This window comes from Brienomyrus brachyistius, chromosome 22 (genome assembly GCF_023856365.1).
Source record: "Brienomyrus brachyistius isolate T26 chromosome 22, BBRACH_0.4, whole genome shotgun sequence".
Lineage (NCBI taxonomy): Eukaryota > Metazoa > Chordata > Actinopteri > Osteoglossiformes > Mormyridae > Brienomyrus > Brienomyrus brachyistius.
The window spans coordinates 2,002,650-2,015,067 of NC_064554.1; the positions used below are offsets into that span (position 1 = coordinate 2,002,650).

General features: G+C 44.4%; 1 long non-coding RNA gene across 3 annotated transcripts; it reads left to right on the plus strand.

The window, feature by feature from the left end:
* The first annotated feature begins 652 nt into the window (after nucleotides 1–652).
* LOC125717770 (uncharacterized) lies at nucleotides 653–5,223 on the plus strand. 3 transcript variants are annotated; one of them, XR_007384613.1, is made up of 5 exons: nucleotides 653–953; nucleotides 3,337–3,456; nucleotides 3,667–3,790; nucleotides 3,901–4,014; nucleotides 4,534–5,223. It is a non-coding gene; the product is annotated as an uncharacterized LOC125717770 (long non-coding RNA). The 3 variants fall into 3 exon arrangements; XR_007384614.1 differs by having other exon boundaries at nucleotides 3,337–3,438; XR_007384612.1 differs by having other exon boundaries at nucleotides 3,337–3,790.
* The last annotated feature ends 7,195 nt before the right edge of the window (nucleotides 5,224–12,418 follow it).

Consider the following 12,418-nt stretch of genomic DNA (forward strand, 5'->3'; position numbering starts at 1 on the left):
GTTATATTTACTACAATACTAATTTGAAACACACATACATCATTCACAAATTCTCTTCCCTGGTCTGAGAAAATTCTTTTAGGACAACCATGTCTATATATAATAGAACAAATATGGCGTCCCACTTCAGCTGCTGTTTTTGTTTTTAATGGGAAAGCTTCAACCCATTTTGAAAAGTAGTCTGTCGCTGTTAGGATATACTGAAACCCATCCTCAGTTTGTGGTAGAGGTCCTGTCAGATCAATGCCAATGAGCTCCCATACAGCAGAAACCTATCAAGATAAAACAAATACATTTATTTTTAGATTTATGTCTTAAATATAAATGAAAATTGATGTTTTAAGTAATAGCTGTTTTATAATATCAATAAAGCATAATATACATTTACCTTAATACACTTGTAACCCAAGTGTTAAAAATGTTTGGGTTTTTTGTATTTCTTCATTATGTTCATGTATTAAATGTTGAACTTTTGAGGTAAAGAAGAAAACAGGAAATTCTTATGTTTGTATATGTGCTGTGTTGATATCTTGTATTATTGTAAAGCGGGCATGTTATAATTTATTCATGTATTCATTTGGGTGAGGTGTGATCCAATGAGCGCTGAGGGTCAAGGTTGAGCGAGGCGCGGGAAGAGAGCGGGGAAGAGGAAGGTGGTGTAATGGCGGAGAGCTGTGGTTGAAATGTGTAGCTCACGCATTTCATAAAAATAGCGATATCATCGACCAGATGATGTATTAAGCTTATAGTAAGGAGTCTTGTGAAAGCGAACTTTCACACGAAGTTCGGGAAAGCTGATAGCTAGACTCCGAAAGTGACTTTGCCAGCCCGTGGGAAGAAGCCCACGAATCCACCGAAAGCTCCTGGATCGTACGCTCAGGGGAGAGACCGAGCGCAGAAAGGTGCACCTAACTGGCGGATCCACTCTGCACGGGACGACACCCAGGGATATTGTGAGTGTGGTTTATTTTATTTTACATTGCGCTTGTAGCTCACAAGCGTGAAGCAGCCTTTTTTTCCCCATTTTGTTTGGCTATAACGTGCCCGAGCTTCACAACAGGCCTGCACCGTTGTGGAGAGGAGTTTCTTCAAATAAACGGCCATCGTTTATTTTATTTTGGAACCTTTAGGATATTTTTTCCTGAGTGAAAGGTCTTTTATAAACAGTCATAAATGAGTAAATATTATCATTTACGTTTGATTGTATTACTGGGTTGATTATGTTCTTTTGTGGAAAGTGATGCATGTATTTTTGTTTGGAATTTAAAGAGAATGGATATGGGACCCTAAATATCATACGTATCAAGGGAAAAGAATTCAGGGTAGCTCCCGTGTTACTTTTAATGCACAAAGGGGCGCTACACACTCTAATGGTTGTGTAGCAGTCAAAGGTTTTCCAACCTTCTGGCACATGTCACATTCCAAGACCTTTAAGAAATCAAGTCTTAATATATTGATACAGCATCCACAATTATATAAAACAAAACAAATGAAAACTCATACCCAGCGGTCAATATTAATGGTCATGCCAAGCCAATAAAATCTAGAGGACATTCCATTGCGCGTTTTCAGGATGCCTGAATGCCCCCCCCCCCCATTGGAGAAGAGTGAAATTCTTTGAAGAGCTTTCTTGCATCTTCTTTTGTCTTAATGACTTTTCTTCTGCCATAGAAAAGCTCTCCTTCTGCAATTAACATTAATTCAGAAACTAACATCATTATTGAGCTATTTCACCAAGACACCAGCTACATTTGAATCTATTGCAGATACTCACCTTTCAATGTGAATTTGGAAGCTACATCCTAAGGTTTAGTTTCTGGGATTTATTATATCCACACGGGTGTGAACCCAGAGACAGAAAGTTAAATAGTTCTGCCCACCTTTCCTCCATAGCTAAGAGATGAGAAATAAAATTACACACACAAATAACGAATTTTATTATTACTATATATACACATACATACACACACACACACTTGAAAAATTTACCACAATAGTACCAAGAGTATCAAACCATGCTATTCATTTTCTAACTGTGCATTGAGTATTAGGTGGTTACCATTTCGTCACCATTTCATTACACTAAAAGGTAAATTGCTTTATTATTCGTACGGTAAACCTTTTCACCAGGGTAATGGCACAGAAATTAGGAGTTCATTTGCACTTATTGTTACTAACGTTTGTGTAAAGTTAATAAATGCTGACCGAAATTATTGAAAAACTACTCTGGACATTCAATGTTATTAGAAGAGCTGTTCGTTTTTATTAGCATTATCATACATTTAATCAAAAGGTAGCTGATCGCATATGTCATCACGTGCGTAAGCATTTACGTATGAACCACACTGTGCACTGAATAGCGCTGCACACATGATAACCACAAGATATTCAAGTTTACAAAAAAAGATGTAAACGTAGGTGTTTAAATTTGGGAGCCTAAACCAGTTTCGGTCTGCGGATCCGTGGGCTGGCAGGGAATTGTTGGTTGGATCGCAATAAAGCTTTTCCACTATAATTTTCTTCACTAAGTTTTTATTTCACTCAACCTTAAGGCTCATTCACAACAGTTTAGCAGAAATTCAAATGTTTCAGTCAAATTAAGCAAAAAAAAAAACAGTTTAAACTCACCTTTTTAAACCGAAGTCTCAGCATCAAGGTAGCACGGATTCATGGGTGTGAAAACAGAGTGCAAACTTGTGGGACTGCGCATGCGCAGATCTGCTAAGTAGCACAATTCAATGGGTAGCATGTTTCGACAGAACACCGGTATTCTTTCACTAAGTCCTACTTACAAACAATGTCTTTTCTGCCCAGGTTAAAGGCTTCTTATTTGCAGTTTTCCTCCGGAGGATGGCGCTCGCAGCAGCACATGCTGTGCAGTTTATAATAAAGACATTTTGAAAATACAAAATACTGTATGAATGAAACGTTTAAGCTCTGGCACTGTGATGCCCGGCTCATACTCTCCTCGTGTGTGCCACGCCCCCCTGATTACCCACGTGTGCCTCCCTGATCGTCTCCAGGTATGTCCGATTATTTTGATCAGTCCTGTCCTTTTAAGTCCTAGTCTTGCTTGTATCCCTGGTCCGTCATTGTGGTTTAGGTGTGGTAAATGTCTCTTGTGCCCCGTTTCCACAATAAACCCCGAGTTTTGCCCCGATTTCAGCTTGCCTGCCTGTTCCTTACCTGCCTACCCGCACGATCGCCGCTTGCTTCACCTGCGATCGTGACAGGCACTTACAGTACATGTATTTCATATATATAAATTTCAGAAATGTCCCTGTAATCAAAATGGTGAAGTTACCCAGGATTAATGTGCTTTTTCTTTTGTGGCAGTCAAATGGCAGCAGGTCATGCTGAGCAAGTGGACATTGATTTGAATAAGAAGCCACGGTTCCAATAGGAATTATGAGGTCTTATTCATCTTGGGCCAGGCAGGTACATAGTGCACAGCAGGTATGTCACTGTAAGGACACACAGAAACCAGCCTGGTCTGGCATAGGGCTCTTTGTTCTTCCGCCAGCTGAAGGGTTTCCTTTTCCCCTTCTACTCTTAGCTTTGGCCATGTATTCCTTTGTCCCAGTCTGACCAAGTCTACTGAGGCATTCATAGATCATAGATGATATGACTAAAGATGTTCCCTTTGTTTTCTACTTTGCCTTCCAGATGAGTGCCAAGTCATTGTTCAATTTTCTCCCAACTTCTACATTTTTGCCTTTGGCCACAAGACCTCTTTCCTTCGATCCTTGGTTGCTGGTGTCCGCTCTGCTGCTTGGAAATTGCCCAGGGGGTCAGTGTCAGGGGGTTCTGGTGCAATGTGATTATTGGCAACAATGGGCTTGATAACGCTGTGGTGCTCAACCCGGCTCTGTGTCCTTCTTGTCTCATCTGCCTGAGCAGTACAAAGTTGCCTGTGGTTGTCCTGGAGGCCGATCTCCATCCCTTGGTGTACCCTCAAGCCTCAGAGTCGTTATCTTCCTTCAACCTCCAATCTTCTCAATTCCATTCGCTACTGTGAGTTCTATCCTGGTTGGTTCTTCTTCCATTCCACCTCTGGGAGGACCACTGGGCTGTCTTCTTTTTTCCATAATTGTAATTAAATTGACAAAACTGCTTCCTTTTTAGCACCAGCAATGGAAACAACTCGAACCAGCAAAATTGAAAATGAAAAATAACAGTTTAATTTTAGTGCCTCACTCGCCAACATCTTAAAAACTTTAAACACTAGTAACCCTAAACGGATCTTGTAAGTCTTTTAGTTCAACATAAGTGATCAGCCAGTGGCTCTTACAGTAAATTTGCCTTCTAGGACACAGGACTATTTAGCTTCTTTACAAACATCACATTTGGGCAGCTACTCAAATATTAGCATTTTTACTACCTGAAAATGTTCTTAGATAAATGAATATAACAGTAACAATAAAGGCAGTGGGTGGTATTATGGTACTCACTCAGTGACTTCTTGCGTAAGAAGGTCTTGTTAAAAAACTGAACCTTTCTGAGATTCACGTGTGTATTTATGTATCTTACCAGAGGTGGCGCTGGAGCCAAGGTGTCTGAGAATACCGACAAGCTGGTACTGGTGTCCGGCTGGCTGCTCTTCCGACGTCTCGGAAACCACTGTTTCCGCCTGAAGGGAAAACTCACCATGAACTTCATCTACCTCTAAGGCAGCTCCACCACTCTGCGTATCTCCAGTCTCTCTTACTCTCTGTCCTTAGTAAATTTTACTAATGTCCTAAGCTCACTCTCTCTTTCCCTCTCACTCATGTGTCTTCCTCTAACTCTCCCTACCCTCAGCAGTGCAGGTGTTTGCTGCTCTGTCTCTGGTCCAGCTGCTTAAGAGAGACAGGGATCACAGGAGAAACCAAGCACAATGAGATGGGAGGTGAAATGACATTTCTACTGGAGACAGATAAAATAGTGCTCTAACCAAAATAAGTGTGGTTGGTAACTTTCTTTAGCCCAATGACAGGGGTCTGTCCCAGAACATCCCACTAACTTGGCACCAGATTCTGTGGTGAGATGATCTACTCCAGGGGTGTCCAATCTTATCTGCAAAGGGCCAGTGTGTACGCAGATCTTTAGGATAACCTTTAGGTCAGCTGTCCAAACCCAGGTTTGAGGACTCTTCAGCCAATCAGTCCTCTAATTAGTAATCTAATTAGGGAGTTGCAACGCAAACCCGCATACACACTGGCCCTTTGCGGATAAGACTGGACACCCCTGATCTACTCTTACTGGTTTCACCACTACCACTCTGAAATTCTTTAAACTGTAGAATCCCTTATATAGTTTGCTGAATAGCACAGTATATTATGATTATGTATACTGGCAGTGCACCCTAAGGAACTTTTTCACTTTCTTGTGAAGGTGTTCACCAGTGCCCACTGTGTGTTTGAGGCCAGTGTACCTGCAGGGGGCAGTGAGTCCACTGTATGCAGGTTCTTGCAGACGGTATCGCTGTCCTCCTCCAAAGCACCATCTTCTGCATCTCCACTTAACATCCTTGAAGCATCCCTTGGTTGTTCTTCAGCCGGCCTGCAGGAGATACATACAATCAGACGATTGTCCATGCATTTGCATAAGTAACCTTGTCTATTTACAGCGATTCCCATTTTCAAAAGAATTTACAATGTGTACTCCAGTTTCCCCCCACAGTCCAAAAACATGCTGAGGCTAATTGGACTTGCTAAATTGCCCGTAGGTGTGCATGTGTGAGTGACTGGTGTGTGCCCTGCGATGGGCTGGCCCCCCATCCTGGGTTGTTCCCTGCCTCATGCCCATTGCTTCCAGGATAGGCTCCCGATCCCCCGCGACCCAATAGGATAAGCGGTTTGGAAAATGCATGGATGGATAGATGAGTGTGTGTCACTTCTTAATTTAGCAGTCGCTGCACATTTCCATGCAGATAACTTACATTTGTGCCTCCTGTGTGGTCTGGCCATCCATCAGGTGAGCTTCCTGGAGCCGTGCGGAGGAGAAGTGGGTCCTGCACTTTGACCAGCTCAAACTGTGGTGTGAAGCTGAATCTCTTCATGTTCAGGACCAGGACACTGCAGATGCAGAAGGAGAGTCAAAGAGAAAGGGGACAGGGACAGCACTGAACACACACACTTGACTGTCTATGAGCAAACTAACTACATACAGCTCAACCCAAAAACATCGGTTAATCACACTGTGCACATTACTGAGCACCATGTATGCATACAACTGATGCTCTTATTTGCTAGGAAAGTAATGAACTCACCGAGGCAGTGTAATAAATGCCCATGACAGGACAGCATGGCTCCCCCTGCAGGTGGCACATCTGAACTCCACCTCGGAATCCTGTAATCAGCACACAGCGGTACTCAGTCAATAGTGCCTTTTACAAGGACCATCACAACACAACAATTGTATGTGTCACAACCAACTAGTAAGGCATAGGGTGAGTGTGTGTTCTTCTAGAAAACAGCTAGTTGTGAGTGAACCTGTGTGCGGAACTAAAGACACCTTGAAGTAGATCTTCAGCAGGTCTTCCACTGACGAATGTGGGAGGACGTCCAGGGAGAGATTCGTAAATTCTTCCGTGCTGGAGGACTGTGCTCCACAGCTGCAGGGGACCAAGAAAGTGGAAAGAGATACTAAGAAACTGAATATTTCTTATATTCTCAATCACTAACATGTGGAGCTTCAGTAAGAACTAAATCCCCAATGCTGGTGTATCACTGCTTTGTGTCTTTGTGGCAGCATCATGTAATTCATTCACACAGGCGTGCAAAACCAATAAAAGCAGCAGGGTGAACCTGGTACACGTCCTCTGGCACAGCATCTCGAACGATAGGTTTCCTTCCACAGGACAGGCGTATGTGGCTGTTGTCTCCCAGGCCTGAATTAGCTTTCCCAGCTCATTCAGCTGCGATATCAGGCAACTGAAGAACTCATGGGCGTCCTAGATGACAGGAGATAAACAGAAAATGCTTGCGGACTGAAAATATATATTAGATTAGATTAGATTAGATTCAACTTTATTGTCATTACACATGTATAAATACAGGGGCAACGAGATTCAGTTTAGCATCTAATCAGAAGTGCAAAGAGCAGCAAGTGCAATAAATATAGTATGTGATATGTATGGTTAAATGCAGTATGCACAGTTAAATGCAGTATGTACAGTTAAGAGCACAGTGAAGGTGGGAATAGATATATAGATATATATAATAATAGACTATAATATATATATATACACAGATGTACAATATACAGACATACAGATGCGCTATGTATGTGCTGTGATACTATAGGTACTATAATATATATATACACAGATGTACAATATACAGATATATACAGATGCACTATGTATGTGCTGTGATACTATAAGTACTATAATATACATATACACAGATGTACAATATACAGATATACAGATTCACTATGTATGTGCCGTAATACTAAGAGTGCTATAATATATATATATATATACACATACATAGATGTGCAATGTACGGGTGTGTTGTGTGTTTAGCGGGGGACTGAGTTCAGTAGTGTGACCGCTGTGGGGAAAAAGCTGTTCCTGAACCTGCTGGTTTTAGTCCGAAGGCTCCTGTAGCGCCTTCTGGAGGGGAGGAGCTGGAAGAGTTTGTTGGCTGGATGAGAGGAGTCCTTAAGGATGTTGCGTGCTCGGCGTAGACATCTCTTCTTGTGGACATCCTCAATGGCAGGAATTGGAGTCCCTATGATTCGTTGGGCGGTTTTTACCACCCGCTGCAGTGCCTTGCGGTCAGTTACAGTACAATTCCCATACCATGCTGAAATACAGTTGGTCAGGATGCTTTCTATCGCACAGCGGTAGAAGTTGCCCAGTATGTCAGCAGACAGTTGGTTCTTTTTCAGTGTCCTCAAGAAGAAGAGGCGCTGATGGGCCTTCTTGACCAGGCTGGAGGTGTTGGTTGTCCAGGACAGGTTCTCTGAGATGTGTGTCCCCAGGAATTTGAAGCTGGAAACCCGTTCAACAGCCATGCCATTGATGTGGATGGGGTGGTGGGTGTCTCTCTTCTCCTTCCTGAAGTCCACAATGAGCTCCTTGGTTTTGGAGGTATTCAGGAGCGGGTTATTATCAGCGCACCATGCAGCTAGGTGTTTTACCTCTTCCCTGTAGTCAGACTCATCGTTGTCACTGATGAGACCGATCACCGTGATGTCATCTGCAAACTTGATGATGGAGTTGGATCCATACATAGGCCTGCAGTCATGGGTGAAAAGGGAGTAGAGGAATGGGCTCAGCACACAGCCCTGTGGAACGCCAGTGCTGAGTGTAATGGTAGTAGAGCAGTTATGGCCTGACCTGACATGCTGGGGTCTGTCGGTCAGGAAGTCCGTGATCCAATTACAGATAGAATTGTTAATACCAAGATCCCCAAGTTTAGTGATCAACTTAGAAGGGATGACTGTATTGAATGCTGAGCTGAAGTCAACAAACAGCATTCTTGCATAAGTGTTCTTATTGTCCAGGTGTGAGAGTACACAGTGAAGCGCTGTGGATACAGCATCCTCTGTACTCCTATTGCTTCGGTAGGCAAATTGGTGAGGATCCAGTGTGAGGGGCAGGCATGTCTTGAGGTGTGCCAGGACCAGTCGCTCAAAGCACTTCATAGCTATAGGCGTGAGTGCTACAGGGCGGTAGTCGTTCAGGCACATCGGTGATGAGTGTTTCGGCACTGGCACTATGGAGGTGGTTTTGAAGCATGCTGGTACTGCTGCCTGGGCAAGGGACAGGTTGAAAATGTCTGTAAAGACCCCTGTAAGCTGTTCAGCACATGCCCTAAGCACACGTCCAGGAATGCCGTCAGGGCCAGCAGCCTTACGAGCATTGATACGGCTCAGTGCATCATGTACCTCTGTGTGGGTGAGTGTGAGGGTATGGCAGTCATCAGAGTGTGGGGTTATGGTGGACTTTTCCTTATTGTCCTTGTCAAAACGAGCGTAGAAGTCATTCAGCTCATTAAGGGAGGACACGTTCATGGCTGTCTGTGTGGAAGTGCTACGCTTGTAGTCAGAGATGGCCTGGATGCCCAGCCACATGCGACGGGGGTCAGAGTTGACAAAGTGCTCCTCCACCTTCAGTTTGTAGCTAAGCTTGGCCTTGTTGATGCCCCTCTTCAGTTCTGCCCTGGATGTACTGTAAGCCTGTGCGTCACCTGATCTGAAAGCTTTGTTACGTGCCTTTAGCAGAAGTCGCACTTCCCTGTTCATCCATGGTTTCTGATTTGGATACGTTGTGATCTGCTTCTCTGTAGTAACACTGTCAATTGTGGTGCTGATGTATTCCAGTACTGAGTGTGTGTAACAGTCAATGTTTATATATGAGTCGAAGGTGGCCCGAGAGGCAAACCTGCTCCAGTCCGTGTCCTTAAACCTGTCCTGGAGTGTAGAGTCTACCCCCGCTGGCCACACTTTGATGGTCTTTACTGTTGGTTTCACACGGTTGATTAGTGGTGAGTACTTGGGGGTGAGAAACAAAGAAAGGTGATCTGACTGTCCCAGGTGGGGGAGGGGTGTAGCTGTGTAGGCCCCAACAATGTTTGTATAAACATGATCCAAAGTTTTATCCCCTCTGGTATGGCAGGATACATGTTGGTGAAATTTAGGTAGCACTGTCTTTAGGTTGGAGTGGTTGAAATCCCCTGCTACAATAAATGCAGCCTCGGGGTGAGCAGATTGTTGTTTGCTAATGGCTGCATATAGTTCTTTCATAGCAAGCTTAGCATTAGCATCCGGTGGGATATAAGCAGCTGTTATTATAGTGGAGGTGAACTCCCTCGGCATATAAAATGCTCTACACTTAACCATGAGATACTCAAGGTCAGCTGAGCAATGTTTTCCAACAATGACAGAGTTCGTACACCAAGCCTTGTTAACATAAATGCACAGTCCTCCGCCTCTTGTCTTACCGGAAACATCAGCTGTTCTGTCCGCCCGGAGAGTTTGGCGTCCGACTAGCTCAATAGCATCGTGAGGTATACCACTGTGTAGCCATGTTTCCGTAAATATTAGGATGTTACAGTCCATAAGTCTCCTGTTGTCGGTGATCCAAAGTCGTAACTCATCCATTTTGTTCACCAGGGACCGCACATTAGTGAGGAAAATAGTGGGTAAGGAAAGCCGATGTGGTGATAGCCTTAGCTTAGCTGTTAGTCCTCCGCGTTTCCCCCGCCTTTGTTTACGGTCTCTGCGCCGTCTTCGAGCACTTCCGGTCGGCCGAGTAGCCTGCAAAGCGTCGGGTGTTCTTCTTATCTCAGGGATGAGACGAAGGCTACTGATAAAACAGTCGGAGTTGTGCAGATCTATATCCAAAAGCTCTTGTCGGGTGTAAGATGTAAAAGCGAAGCTGTTCTGAATGAACTGACCCGAAATGAGCAGAAATATAACTGCTATTTTGCAAAATCTGAAGAGACGCTGAGCCTCGCGTGACGCACGCGCCGCCATCTTGGTTTATATGAAACAGATCGCTTAACATTTTTCAGGATAAGGCGTGTTTTCATCACTGTATGCTCCTTAGCCAACCATACTATCCTAAAGAAAACTTTACAATTTACAGTTCAGCTATGACACTGAGACAGCTAGAGCTGGAAAGAAATCTTGGGCCCAACCTCTCCTTTGCTCCGGACTTCACACGCTTCAGCCATGGAAACTTGCGTCCAAGTTTGAACCTCTTCTTCTGGGGCTTCTTCTTGGCAACTTGATCATCCAGTGCTCCTTGAGTAGCGGCGATGTCACACTGCTGCTTTACAGAAATCAGGATGTAGAAATGAGCCATTGAATACAAAGACAGATATCAAGAAAGAAACATGTTGCTCAAGAACCCTGATTAAAAATCATCATCTCAATCGTGAGTAAAAATAAATCGCAATTTATATTTTATACAGAATCCTGCAGCCCTGCTATTCTCACTTAAACATGAGGAACAAATAAAAATCACGTATTTTCTACAAGTCTAAATGCCAAGGGTAGGCACAATGCATACAGGCCTACAGCTGCAGGCGCCCACGTTTCTCGACACCTTTCCAGAAATTCGCCTTGTTTTCTCCCACCGTTTATCCATCGATTTTCCAAACCGCTTATCCTACTGGGTCGCGGGAGGTCCGGAGCCTATCCCGGAAACAATGGGCACGAGGCAGGGAACTCCAGTTAGCCTCAGCATGTTTTTGGACTGAGTTTACACACACATGTGACCCAGGCGGAGACTCGAACCCGGGTCCCAGAGGTGTGAGGCAACAGTGGTGCGGTGGTTAGCACTGTTGCCTCACACCTCTGGGACCCGGGTTAAAGTCTCTGCCTGGGTCACATGTGTGTGGAGTTTGCATGTTCTCCCCATGTCATTGTGGGGTTTCCTCCGGGTACTCCTGTTTCCCCCTACAGTCCAAAAACATGCTGAGGTTAATTGGACTTGCTAAATTGCCCATAGGTGTGCATGTGTGTGTGAATAGTGTGTGAGTGTGCCCAGCGATGGGCTGGCCCCCCATCCTGGGTTGTTCCCTGCCTCCTGCCCATTGTTTCCGGGATAGGCTCTGGACCCCCCGCGACCCAATAGGATAAGCGGTTTGGAAGATGGATGGATGGATTTAGAAGAGGGAGAAAGCCAAGTAAACTTGCGTGTCTACATTTTCTATTTGGTGACGCTGTCATAACCTGCGCGTCCAGTCCTCGTGTGTGCCACGCCCCCTGATCATCCACGTGTGTTTCCCCGATTGTGCCCAGCTCTTTCCTGTAATTTCAGCATGTCTGGTGTATTTAGTCCAAGTCTAAGTCCGTATTCCCCAGATCCGTCATTATTGTTCGCCATCTACCCTGTCTCCCGTTAATAAACCCTGTTTTCCTTTATCCTGCCTTCCTGCCTTGTCCTTCCCCGCTTCCTGCCTGCCGGTCCACCCGTGGACTTTACAGACGTTTTGAAACCATATCATCCCATACAGTAAATGTCATTTGCAAATAAGTTGGCAGACCCAGAAATTTTTGCATTGTGTTATCATTTTAATTAATTCACGTTCACGTAGCCTTTACTTATTTGTGTAATTAAGTGTCAGGCATAATGGCTGTAGGCGACAAGAGACGGCAACAAGTTTGCACCCCCTCGCTCAGTTCACTCAAAAGCTCCCATTGGCCGGTTGCAAGCACGTTTGTCTTTATTTCCTCACTGATCCCCACTGAAAATTTCTCAATTGTTATTTGAAATAGTTCTCACATACTGTCACGATCGCCGGATGAAAATGAAGTGCTGGACAGCGAACAGGCAGGGAAGCAGGCAAGGTACGGGGGGGGGGGGGGGGAACGGGGATTTATTCGAAAGACTAGGGGCTCAGGAACCATCAAAGACGCTAACATCAATGACAGACAATCAACAGAGGCAAGACAGGGACTGAAATAGACAAGACAA